At 42.1% G+C, this 14,058-nt stretch overlaps 1 protein-coding gene across 5 annotated transcripts in view; it reads right to left on the bottom strand.

Moving 5' to 3' along the window:
• STAT1 (signal transducer and activator of transcription 1) overlaps positions 1-14,058 on the bottom strand; it is a 1,428,390-nt gene that overhangs the window by 594,975 nt on the left and 819,357 nt on the right. The window lies entirely within an intron of this gene.

Raw genomic sequence — 14,058 nt, 5'->3', positions numbered from 1 at the left:
TCCCGCAAAAAACAAGACCTCAGATGACTCTGTGGACTAAAATATGGAAAAATTATAGGTCTCAAAATGTGGAGACGCAAAAACTTTTTTGCTATAAAAAAGCGTCTTTTAGTGTGTGACAGCTGCCAATCATAACAATCCGATATAAAAAACGCTATAAAAGTAAATCAAACAACTGGTTCAGGACCCAACAAGAAAGGGGGCACTGCTAGACCTAATATTAACCAACAGGCCAGACCGCATATCAAATATTAGGGTTGGGGGTCACTTGGGAAATAGCGATCACAAAATAATAAGTTTTCATGTATCCTTTAAAAAGATGTGTAGTAGAGGGTTTACAAGGACACTAAACTTCAGGAGGGCAAATTTTCAACGGATGAGAGAGGATCTTGGTGCAATTAACTGGGACGATATCCTGAGACACAAAAATACACAAAGAAAATGGGAGACACTGACCCTTTGCTTGTGACCGGACTGTACTTGACCTCAGATTGTTTGATCTCCCTTTACTTACAGTAAGTAGTATATGTATTTACTGCTGTGACTCTTGTCACAACATATTTATAGGGCATTTAGATTGTGAGCCCCAATAGTAATACACAAAGAAAATGGGAGACGTTTATTAGCATCCTGGATAGGACCTGTGCACAGTATATACCGTATGGGAATAAACATACTAGAAATAGGAGGAAACCAATATGGCTAAATAGAGCTGTAAGGGGCGCAATAAGTGACAAAAAGAAAGCATTTAGAGAATTAAAGGAAGTAGGTAGTGAGGAGGCATTAAATAAATACAGAAAATTAAATAAATTCTGTAAAAAGCAAATCAAGGCAGCAAAGATTGAGACAGAGAGACTCATTGCCAGAGAGTGTAAAAATAATCCAAAAATATTCTTTAACTACATAAATAGTAAGAAACTAAAAAATGATAGTGTTGGCCCCCTTAAAAATAGTCTGGGTGAGATGGTGGATGAGGATGAGGAAAAAGCCAATATGCTAAATGACTTTTTTTCATCAGTATTTACACAAGAAAATCCCATGGCAGACAAAATGTCTAGTGATAAAAATTCCCAATTAAATGTCACCTGCTTAACCCAGCAGGAAGTGCGGCGGCGTCTAAAAATCACTAAAATTGACAAATCTCCGGGCCCGGATGGGATACACCCTTGAGTACTGCAGGAATTAAGTACAGTCATTGATAGACCATTATTTTTAATCTTTAAAGACTCCATAATAACAGGGTCTGTGCCACAGGACTGGCGTATAGCAAATGTGGTGCCAATATTCAAAAAGGGAACAAAAACTGAACTCGGAAATTATAGGCCAGTAAGCTTAACCTCTACTGTGGGTAAAATCTTGGAGGGCATTCTAAGGGACGCTATACTGGAGTATCTGAAGAGGAATAACCTCATGACCCAGTATCAGCACGGGTTTACTAGGGACCGTTCATGTCAGACTAATTTGATCAGTTTCTATGAAGAGGTAAGTTCCGGATTGGACCAAGGGAAACCAGTGGATGTAGTGTATATGGACTTTTCAAAAGCTTTTGATACGGTGCCACACAAAAGGTTGATACATAAAATGAGAATAATGGGGATAGGGGAAAATATGTGCAAGTGGGTTGAGAGCTGGCTCAGGGATAGGAAACAAAGGGTGGTTATTAATGGAGCACACTCGGACTGGGTAGCGGTTAGCAGTGGGGTACCACAGGGGTCAGTATTGGGCCCTATTCTTTTTAACATATTTATTAATGACCTTGTAGGGGGCATTCAGAGTAGAATTTCAATATTTGCAGATGACACTAAACTCTGCAGGGTAATCAATACAGAGGAGGACAATTTTATATTACAGGATGATTTATGTAAACTAGAAGCTTGGGCTGATAAATGGCAAATGAGCTTTAATGGGGATAAATGTAAGGTCATGCACTTGGGTAGAAGTAATAAGATGTATAATTATGTGCTTAATTCTAAAACTCTGGGCAAAACCGTCAATGAAAAAGACCTGGGTGTATGGGTGGATGACAAACTCATATTCAGGGGCCAGTGTCAGGCAGCTGCTACAAAGGCAAATAAAATAATGGGATGCATTAAAAGAGGCATAGATGATCATGAGGAGAATATAACTTTACCTCTATACAAGTCACTAGTTCGACCACACTTAGAATACTGTGCACAGTTCTGGTCTCCGGTGTTTAAGAAAGACATCGCTGAACTGGAGCGGGTGCAGAGAAGAGCAACCAAGGTTATTTGAGGACTGGGGGGTCTGCAATACCAAGATAGGTTATTACACTTGGGGCTATTTAGTTTGGAAAAACGAAGACTAAGGGGTGATCTTATTTTAATGTATAAATATATGAGGGGACAGTACAAAGACCTTTCTGATGATCTTTTTAATCATAGACCTGAAACAGGGACAAGGGGGCATCCTCTGCGTTTAGAGGAAAAAAGGTTTAAGCATAATAACAGACGCGGATTCTTTACTGTAAGAGCAGTGAGACTATGGAACTCTCTGCCGTATGATGTTGTAATGAGTGATTCATTACTTAAATTTAAGAGGGGACTGGATACCTTTCTGGAAAAGTATAATGTTACAGGGTATATACACTAGATTCCTTGATAGGGCGTTGATCCAGGGAACTAGTCTGATTGCCGTATGTGGAGTCGGGAAGGAATTTTTTTCCCCAATGTGGAGCTTACTCTTTGCCACATGGGTTTTTTTGCCTTCCTCTGGATCAACATGTTAGGGCATGTTAGGTTAGGCTATGGGTTGAACTAGATGGACATATAGTCTTCCTTCAACCTTAATAACTATGTAACTATGTAAACCCCCCTTCATCACCGCCTTAGTTACGGAAAAATAATAAAATAAAAAAAATCTATTTATTTCCATTTTCCCATTAGGGCTAGGGTTAGGGCTAGGGTTAGGGCTGGGGCTAGGGTTGGGGCTAGGGTTAGGGCTAGGGTTGGGGCTAGGGTTGGGGCTAGGGCTAGGGTTAGGGCTAGGGTTGGGGCTAGGGCTAGGGTTGGGGCTAGGATTAGGGTTGGGGCTAGGGTTGGAGCTAAAGTTAGGGTTAGGGTTGGGGCTAAAGTTAGGGTTAGGGTTGGGGCTAAAGTTAGGGTTAGGGTTTGAATTACACTTACGGTTGGGATTAGGGTTGGGATTAGAATTAGGGGTGTGTCAGGGTTAGGGGAGTGGTTAGGGTTACCGTTGGGATTAGGGTTAGGGGTGTTGTTGGATTAGGGTTTCAGGTAGAATTGGGGAGTTTCCACTGTTCAGGCACATCAGGGGCTCTCCAAACGCGACATGGCGTCCGATCTCAATTCCAGCCAATTCTGCGTTGAAAAAGTAAAACAGTGCTCCTTCCCTTCCGAGCTCTCTGGTGCGCCCAAACAGGGGTTTACCCCAACATATGGGGTATCAGCGTACTCGGGACAAATTGGACAACAACTTTTTGGGTCCAAGTTCTCTTGTTATCCTTGGGAAAATAAAAATTTGGGGGGCTAAAAATCATTTTTGTGGGAAAAATAAGATTTTTTTATTTTCACGGCTCTGCGTTGTAAACTGCAGTGAAACACTTGGGGGTTCAAAGTTCTCACAACACATCTAGATAAGTTCCTTGGGAGGTCTAGTTTCCAATATGGGGTCACTTGTGGGGGGTTTGTACTCTTTGGGTACATCAGGGGCTCTGCAAATGCAATGTGACGCCTGCAGACCAATCCATCTAAGTCTGTATTCCAAATGGCGCTCCTTCCCTTCCGAGCTCTGCCATGCACCCAAACAGTGGTTCCCCCCCACATATGGGGTATCAGCGTACTCAGGACAAATTGGACAACAACTTTTGGGGTCCAATTTATCCTGTTACCCTTGTGAAAATACAAAACTGGGGACTAAAAAATCATTTTTGTGAAAAAAAAAAGAATTTTTATTTTCACGGCTCTACGTTATAAACTGTAGTGAAACACTTGGGGGTTCAAAGCTCTCAAAACACATCTAGATAAGTTCCTCAAGGGGTCTACTTTCCAAACTGGTGTCACTTGTGGGGGGTTTCAATGTTTAGGCACATCAGGGGCTCTCCAAACGCAACATGGCGTCCCATCTCAATTCCAGTCAATTTTGCATTGAAAAGTCAAACGGCGCTCCTTCCCTTCCGAGCTCTGCCATGTGCCCAAACAATGGTTTACACTCACATATGGGGAATCAGCGTACTCAGGACAAATTGCACAACAACTTTTGTGGTCTAATTTCTTCTCTTACCCTTGGGAAAACAAAAAATTGGGGGCAAAAATAGCTGGTTTTTGGTAATTCTGCCTCACAAAAATCGGAATAAAAAGTGATCAAAAACTGTCACGTGTCCAAAAATGTTACCAATAAAAACATCAACTCGTCCCGCAAAAAACAAGACCTCAGATGACTCTGTGGACTAAAATATAGAAAAATTACAGGTCTCAAAATGTGGAGACGCAAAAACTTTTTTGCTATAAAAAAGCATCTTTTAGTGTGTGGCAGCTGCCAATCATAAAAATCCGATATAAAAAACGCAATAAAAGTAAATCAAACCCCCCCTTCATCACCCCCTTAGTTAGGGAAAAATAATAAAAAATTTTTAAAAATGTATTTATTTCCATTTTCCCATTAGGGCTAGGGTTAGGGCTAGGGTTAGGGTTGGGGCTAGGGCTAGGGCTAGGGTTGGGGCTAAGGCTAGGGTTGGGGCTAGGGTTGGGGCTAGGGTTAAGGCTAGGGTTGGGGCTATGGCTAGGGTTGGGGCTAGGGTTAGGGCTAGGGTTGGAGCTAAAGTTAGGGTTAGGGTTGGGGCTAAAGTTAGGGTTGGGGCTAAAGTTAGGGTTAGGGTTAGGGTTGGGGCTAAAGATAGGGTTAGGGTTTGGATTACACTTACGGTTGGGATTAGGGTTGGGATTAGAATTAGGGGTGTGTCAGGGTTAGGGGTGTGGTTAGGGTTACCATTGGGATTAGGGTTAGGGGTGTTGTTGGATTAGGGTTTCAGGTAGAATTGGGGAGTTTCCACTGTTCAGGCACATCAGGGGCTCTCCAAACGCGACATGGCGTCCGATCTCAATTCCAGCCAATTCTGCGTTGAAAAAGTAAAACAGTGCTCCTTCCCTTCCGAGCTCTCCGGTGCGCCCAAACAGGGGTTTACCCCAACATATGGGTTATCAGCGTACTCGGGACAAATTGGACAACAACTTTTTGGGTCAAAGTTCTCTTGTTATCCTTGGGAAAATAAAAATTTGGGGGGCTAAAAATCATTTTTGTGGGAAAAATAAGATTTTTTTATTTTCACGGCTTTCCGTTGTAAACTGCAGTGAAACAATTGGGGGTTCAAAGCTCTCAAAACACATCTAGATAAGTTCCTTAGGGGGTCTACTTTCCAAAATGGTGTCAATTGTGGGTGGTTTCAATGTTTAGGCACATCAAGGGCTCTCCAAACGCAACATGGCGTCCCATCTCAATTCCAGTCAATTTTGCATTGAAAAGTCAAATGGCGCTCCTTCCTTTCCGAGCTCTGCCATGCGCCCAAACAATGGTTTACACCCACATATGGGGTATCAGCGTACTCAGGACAAATTGCACAACAACTTTTGTGGTCTAATTTCTTCTCTTACCCTTGGGAAAACAAAAAATTGGGGGCAAAAATAGCTGGTTTTTGGTCATTCTGCCTCACAAAAATTGGAATAAAAAGTGATCAAAAACTGTCACGTGTCCAAAAATGTTACCAATAAAAACGTCAACTCGTCCCGCAAAAAACAAGACCTCAGATGACTCTGTGGACTAAAATATGGAAAAATTATAGGTCTCAAAATGTGGAGACGCAAAAACTTTTTTGCTATAAAAAAGCGTCTTTTAGTGTGTGACAGCTGCCAATAATAAAAATCCGATATAAAAAAATGCAATAAAAGTAAATCAAACCCCCCCTTCATCACCCCCTTAGTTAGGGAAAAATAATAAAATTAAAAAAAAAAATGTATTTATTTCCATTTTCCCATTAGGGCTAGGGTTAGGGCTAGGGTTAGGGTTGGGGCTAGGGTTGGGGCTAGGGTTAGGGCTAGGGTTGGGGCTAGGGTTAAGGTTGGGGCTAGGGTTGGGGCTATGGCTAGGGTTGGGGCTAGGGTTGGAGCTAAAGTTAGGGTTAGGGTTGGGGCTAAAGTTAGGGTTGGGGCTAAAGTTAGGGTTAGGGTTGGGGCTAAAGATAGGGTTAGGGTTTGGATTACACGTACGGTTGGGATTAGGGTTGGGATTAGAATTAGGGGTGTGTCAGGGTTAGGGGTGTGGTTAGGGTTACCATTGGGATTAGGGTTAGGGGTGTTGTTGGATTAGGGTTTCAGGTAGAATTGGGGAGTTTCCACTGTTCAGGCACATCAGGGGCTCTCCAAACGCGACATGGCGTCCGATCTCAATTCCAGCCAATTCTGCGTTGAAAAAGTAAAACAGTGCTCCTTCCCTTCCGAGCTCTCCGGTGCGCCCAAACAGGGGTTTACCCCAACACATGGGGTATAAGCGTACTCGGGACAAATTGGACAACAACTTTTTGGGTCAAAGTTCTCTTGTTATCCTTGGGAAAATAAAAATTTGGGGGGCTAAAATCATTTTTGTGGGAAAAATAAGATTTTTTTATTTTCACGGCTTTGCGTTGTAAACTGCAGTGAAACAATTGGGGGTTCAAAGCTCTCAAAACACATCTAGATAAGTTCCTTAGGGGGTCTACTTTCCAAAATGGTGTCAATTGTGGGTGGTTTCAATGTTTAGGCACATCAAGGGCTCTCCAAACGCAACATGGCGTCCCATCTCAATTCCAGTCAATTTTGCATTGAAAAGTCAAATGGCGCTCCTTCCTTTCCGAGCTCTGCCATGCGCCCAAACAATGGTTTACACCCACATATGGGGTATCAGCGTACTCAGGACAAATTGCACAACAACTTTTGTGGTCTAATTTCTTCTCTTACCCTTGGGAAAACAAAAAATTGGGGGCAAAAATAGCTGGTTTTTGGTCATTCTGCCTCACAAAAATTGGAATAAAAAGTGATCAAAAACTGTCACGTGTCCAAAAATGTTACCAATAAAAACGTCAACTCGTCCCGCAAAAAACAAGACCTCAGATGACTCTGTGGACTAAAATATGGAAAAATTATAGGTCTCAAAATGTGGAGACGCAAAAACTTTTTTGCTATAAAAAAGCGTCTTTTAGTGTGTGACAGCTGCCAATAATAAAAATCCGATATAAAAAAATGCAATAAAAGTAAATCAAACCCCCCCTTCATCACCCCCTTAGTTAGGGAAAAATAATAAAATTAAAATTTTTTTTTATTTATTTCCATTTTCCCATTAGGGCTAGGGTTAGGGCTAGGGTTAGGGTTGGGGCTAGGGTTGGGGCTAGGGTTAGGGCTAGGGTTGGGGCTAGGGTTGGGGCTAGGGTTAAGGTTGGGGCTAGGGTTGGGGCTATGGCTAGGGTTGGGGCTAGGGTTGGAGCTAAAGTTAGGGTTAGGGTTGGGGCTAAAGTTAGGGTTGGGGCTAAAGTTAGGGTTAGGGTTGGGGCTAAAGATAGGGTTAGGGTTTGGATTACACTTACGGTTGGGATTAGGGTTGGGATTAGAATTAGTGGTGTGTCAGGGTTAGGGGTGTGGTTAGGGTTACCATTGGGATTAGGGTTAGGGGTGTTGTTGGATTAGGGTTTCAGGTAGAATTGGGGAGTTTCCACTGTTCAGGCACATCAGGGGCTCTCCAAACGCGACATGGCGTCCGATCTCAATTCCAGCCAATTCTGCGTTGAAAAAGTAAAACAGTGCTCCTTCCCTTCCGAGCTCTCCGGTGCGCCCAAACAGGGGTTTACCCCAACACATGGGGTATCAGCGTACTCGGGACAAATTGGACAACAACTTTTTGGGTCCAAGTTCTCTTGTTATCCTTGGAAAAATAAAAATTTGGGGGGCTAAAAATCATTTTTGTGGGAAAAATAAGATTTTTTTATTTTCACTGCTCTGCGTTGTAAACTGCAGTGAAACACTTGGGGGTTCAAAGTTCTCACAACACATCTAGATAAGTTCCTTGGGAGGTCTAGTTTCCAATATGGGGTCACTTGTGGGGGGTTTGTACTCTTTGGGTACATCAGGGGCTCTGCAAATGCAATGTGACGCCTGCAGACCAATCCATCTAAGTCTGTATTCCAAATGGCGCTCCTTCCCTTCCGAGCTCTGCCATGCACCCAAACAGTGGTTCCCCCCCACATATGGGGTATCAGCGTACTCAGGACAAATTGGACAACAACTTTTGGGGTCCAATTTATCCTGTTACCCTTGTGAAAATACAAAACTGGGGACTAAAAAAATCATTTTTGTGAAAAAAAAAAGAATTTTTATTTTCACGGCTCTACGTTATAAACTGTAGTGAAACACTTGGGGGTTCAAAGCTCTCAAAACACATCTAGATAAGTTCCTCAAGGGGTCTACTTTCCAAACTGGTGTCACTTGTGGGGGGTTTCAATGTTTAGGCACATCAGGGGCTCTCCAAACGCAACATGGCGTCCCATCTCAATTCCAGTCAATTTTGCATTGAAAAGTCAAACGGCGCTCCTTCCCTTCCGAGCTCTGCCATGTGCCCAAACAATGGTTTACACTCACATATGGGGAATCAGCGTACTCAGGACAAATTGCACAACAACTTTTGTGGTCTAATTTCTTCTCTTACCCTTGAGAAAACAAAAAATTGGGGGCAAAAATAGCTGGTTTTTGGTAATTGGGGGCAAAAATAGCTGGTTTTTGGTAATTCTGCCTCACAAAAATCGGAATAAAAAGTGATCAAAAACTGTCACGTGTCCAAAAATGTTACCAATAAAAACGTCAACTCGTCCCGCAAAAAACAAGACCTCAGATGACTCTGTGGACTAAAATATGGAAAAATTATAGGTCTCAAAATGTGGAGACGCAAAAACTTTTTTGCTATAAAAAAAGCATCTTTTAGTGTGTGGCAGCTGCCAATCATAAAAATCCGATAATAAAAACGCAATAAAAGTAAATCAAACCCCCCCTTCATCACCCCCTTAGTTAGGGAAAAATAATAAAAATTTTTAAAAAATGTATTTATTTCCATTTTCCCATTAGGGCTAGGGTTAGGGCTAGGGTTGGGGCTAGGGTTGGGGCTAGGGTTGGGGCTAGGGTTAGGGCTAGGGTTGGGGCTAGGGTTGGGGCTATGGCTAGGGTTGGGGCTAGGGTTAGGGCTAGGGTTGGAGCTAAAGTTAGGGTTAGGGTTGGGGCTAAAGTTAGGGTTGGGGCTAAAGTTAGGGTTAGGGTTGGGGCTAAAGATAGGGTTAGGGTTTGGATTACACTTACGGTTGGGATTAGGGTTGGGATTAGAATTAGGGGTGTGTCAGGGTTAGGGGTGTGGTTAGGGTTACCATTGGGATTAGGGTTAGGGGTGTTGTTGGATTAGGGTTTCAGGTAGAATTGGGGAGTTTCCACTGTTCAGGCACATCAGGGGCTCTCCAAACGCGACATGGCGTCCGATCTCAATTCCAGCCAATTCTGCGTTGAAAAAGTAAAACAGTGCTCCTTCCCTTCCGAGCTCTCCGGTGCGCCCAAACAGGGGTTTACCCCAACACATGGGGTATCAGCGTACTCGGGACAAATTGGACAACAACTTTTTGGGTCCAAGTTCTCTTGTTATCCTTGGGAAAATAAAAATTTGGGGGGCTAAAAATCATTTTTGTGGGAAAAATAAGATTTTTTTATTTTCACGGCTCTGCGTTGTAAACTGCAGTGAAACACTTGGGGGTTCAAAGTTCTCACAACACATCTAGATAAGTTCCTTGGGAGGTCTAGTTTCCAATATGGGGTCACTTGTGGGGGGTTTGTACTGTTTGGGTACATCAGGGGCTCTGCAAATGCAATGTGACGCCTGCAGACCAATCCATCTAAGTCTGTATTCCAAATGGCGCTCCTTCCCTTCCGAGCTCTGCCATGCACCCAAACAGTGGTTCCCCCCCACATATGGGGTATCAGCGTACTCAGGACAAATTGGACAACAACTTTTGGGGTCCAATTTATCCTGTTACCCTTGTGAAAATACAAAACTGGGGACTAAAAAATCATTTTTGTGAAAAAAAAAAGAATTTTTATTTTCACGGCTCTACGTTATAAACTGTAGTGAAACACTTGGGGGTTCAAAGCTCTCAAAACACATCTAGATAAGTTCCTCAAGGGGTCTACTTTCCAAACTGGTGTCACTTGTGGGGGGTTTCAATGTTTAGGCACATCAGGGGCTCTCCAAACGCAACATGGCATCCCATCTCAATTCCAGTCAATTTTGCATTGAAAAGTCAAACGGCGCTCCTTCCCTTCCGAGCTCTGCCATGTGCCCAAACAATGGTTTACACTCACATATGGGGAATCAGCGTACTCAGGACAAATTGCACAACAACTTTTGTGGTCTAATTTCTTCTCTTACCCTTGGGAAAACAAAAAATTGGGGGCAAAAATAGCTGGTTTTTGGTAATTGGGGGCAAAAATAGCTGGTTTTTGGTAATTCTGCCTCACAAAAATCGGAATAAAAAGTGATCAAAAACTGTCACGTGTCCAAAAATGTTACCAATAAAAACGTCAACTCGTCCCGCAAAAAACAAGACCTCAGATGACTCTGTGGACTAAAATATGGAAAAATTATAGGTCTCAAAATGTGGAGACGCAAAAACTTTTTTGCTATAAAAAAGCGTCTTTTAGTGTGTGACAGCTGCCAATAATAAAAATCCGATATAAAAAAATGCAATAAAAGTAAATCAAACCCCCCCTTCATCACCCCCTTAGTTAGGGAAAAATAATAAAAAAAAAAAAATGTATTTATTTCCATTTTCCCATTAGGGCTAGGGTTAGGGCTAGGGTTAGGGTTGGGGCTAGGGTTGGGGCTAGGGTTAGGGCTAGGGTTGGGGCTAGGGTTGGGGCTAGGGTTAAGGTTGGGGCTAGGGTTGGGGCTATGGCTAGGGTTGGGGCTAGGGTTAGGGCTAGGGTTGGAGCTAAAGTTAGGGTTAGGGTTGGGGCTAAAGTTAGGGTTGGGGCTAAAGTTAGGGTTAGGGTTGGGGCTAAAGATAGGGTTAGGGTTTGGGTTACACTTACGGTTGGGATTAGGGTTGGGATTAGAATTAGGGGTGTGTCAGGGTTAGGGGTGTGGTTAGGGTTACCATTGGGATTAGGGTTAGGGGTGTTGTTGGATTAGGGTTTCAGGTAGAATTGGGGAGTTTCCACTGTTCAGGCACATCAGGGGCTCTCCAAACGCGACATGGCGTCCGATCTCAATTCCAGCCAATTCTGCGTTGAAAAAGTAAAACAGTGCTCCTTCCCTTCCGAGCTCTCCGGTGCGCCCAAACAGGGGTTTACCCCAACACATGGGGTATCAGCGTACTCGGGACAAATTGGACAACAACTTTTTGGGTCCAAGTTCTCTTGTTATCCTTGGGAAAATAAAAATTTGGGGGGCTAAAAATCATTTTTGTGGGAAAAATAAGATTTTTTTATTTTCACGGCTTTGCGTTGTAAACTGCAGTGAAACAATTGGGGGTTCAAAGCTCTCAAAACACATCTAGATAAGTTCCTTAGGGGGTCTACTTTCCAAAATGGTGTCAAGTGTGGGTGGTTTCAATGTTTAGGCACATCAAGGGCTCTCCAAACGCAACATGGCGTCCCATCTCAATTCTAGTCAATTTTGCATTGAAAAGTCAAACAGCGCTCCTTCCCTTCCGAGCTCTGCCATGCGCCCAAACAATGGTTTACACTCACATATGGGGAATCAGCGTACTCAGGACAATTTGCACAACAACGTTTGTTGTCTAATTTCTTCTCTAACACTTGGGAAAACAAAAAATTGGGGGCAAAAAGATCATTTTTGTGAAAAAATTATTTTTTATTTTTACGGCTCTGCATTATAAACTTCTATGAAGCACTTGGTGGGTCAAAGTGCTCACCACACATCTAGATAAGTTCCTTAATGGGTCTACTTTCCAAAGTGGTGTCACTTGTGGGGGGTTTCAATGTTTAGGCACATCAGGGGCTCTCCAAACGCACCATGGTGTCCCATCTCAATTTCAGTCAATTTTGCATTGAAAAGTCAAATGGCGCTCCTTTCCTTCCGATCTCTGCCATGCTCCCAAACAGTGGTTTACCCCCACATATGGGGTATCAACGTACTCAGGACAAATTGTACAACAACTTTCGGGGTCCATTTTCTCCTGTTACCCTTGGTAAAATAAAACAAATTGGAGCTGAAATAAATTTTGTGTGAAAAAAAGTTAAATGTTCATTTTTATTTACACATTCCAAAAATTCCTGTAAAGCACCTGAAGGGTTAATAAACTTCTTGAATATGGTTTTGAGCACCTTGAGGGGTGCAGTTTTTAGAATGGTGTCACACTTGGGTATTTTCTATCATATAGACCCCTCAAAATGACTTCAAATGAGATGTGGTCCCTAAAAAAAATGGTGTTGTAAAAATGAGAAATTGCTGGTCAACTTTTAACCCTTATAACTCCCTAACAAAAAAAAATTTTGGTTCCAAAATTGTGCTGATGTAAAGTAGACATGTGGGAAATGTTACTTATTAAGTATTTTGCACGACATATCTCTGTGATTTAAGGGCATAAAAATTCAAAATTGGAAAATTGCAAAATTTTCAAAATTTTCGCCAAATTTCCATTTTTTTCTCAAATAAACGCAAGTTATATCGAATAAATTTTACCACTACCATGAAGTACAATATCTCACGAGAAAACAGTGTCAGAATCGCCAAGATCCGTTGAAGCGTTCCAGAGTTATAACCTCATAAAGGGACAGTGGTCAGAATTGTAAAAATTGGCCCGGTCATTAATGTTAAAAAGGACACAGAGACCTATTTTATAACCACAATTCTAACTCATACAGGAGTTCAATAAATTTGGAATATATCTCATAGAAATAGGGTGCACTGTGAAAGCTTTCAGTGAATAAACCACTGAAATAAAGGGACCAAAGCAGCTAACCACCACAAGATAGGAAATCACCAGAAAGTCATACAGCGTTAGGATCAATAATATGCCTTTATTAAATATAGTGGCAATTTGTACATATGATATAAAAATGTGTTTTTTTTAAAACAATAAAAACAAAACAAAACGCAGGAACAATATTGTATGGTACCCAGAAACTCCTAAAAAATATATAAGAAACATATAATACAAATAACTCCTCAAAGAGAATGATGTATAATATCACTACTCACTGTGCCAAAGAAGGTAAAAATATATATTTATATGTAAAAAGGAAATGACAAAAAAATTAAAAATGTAAAAGGATATAAGTCATATATGACCCATATATAAAAATATGTGAAAAAATGTAAACACTAAACTGGTGGAAAAACCAATCAAACACAGCACAAAAATGTGTACATAAAGGCTCTTTTATAAAAAAGCGTGGAAGCAGTGCATATCCCTATAAGGGGATGTAAGTAAAGTGACCGTTGACAACAGTGGTATAGACACAGCAAAATATATTCACTAAATAGGAAAATTATAGCAGCACACTATATTAAAACATGCCCTGGTGCAAATGACCGTATAGTAGTGCCCCCACAGCGAGATAGATTCCTGAAGGATTTTTTATGTCAGCTCGCTGCGAGGTAAGTGCTCTAAATAGGGGAGTTATAGCAGCATATTATATACAAAAAGTGCCCAGGTGCAAATGACCATACAGGTAATAGGATTCACACAGCAAGGTAGCTCGCAGCTCAGCAATCTAATTCGAGACTGTGAGGTGTCGGCTGTCTCCATGTGTTCATTATTCCAGTTAAATGCCATGTTTCTTAACTGAGCTGTGTCTCCCAGAACTCTGCCGGACGGACGTATATACAGCCTGTGAGGTTTGTGCTTTCCTGTGCCTTGAGTTCTGCATGCTTGATCTGTTGCCTGACCTTGGACTTCATCCTGACCTTCTGCCTGTTTAACCCCTTCAGTTCTGAACCGTTATCCTCTCGGTACTCTGACCCCGGAACGCTACCTTGGACTCCTTGACCACTCTGACTCAAGGC

Source organism: Ranitomeya imitator, chromosome 7, assembly GCF_032444005.1.
Source record: "Ranitomeya imitator isolate aRanImi1 chromosome 7, aRanImi1.pri, whole genome shotgun sequence".
In the NCBI taxonomy this organism is placed as follows: domain Eukaryota; kingdom Metazoa; phylum Chordata; class Amphibia; order Anura; family Dendrobatidae; genus Ranitomeya; species Ranitomeya imitator.
This window is presented reverse-complemented; position numbering and strand designations above follow the sequence as displayed.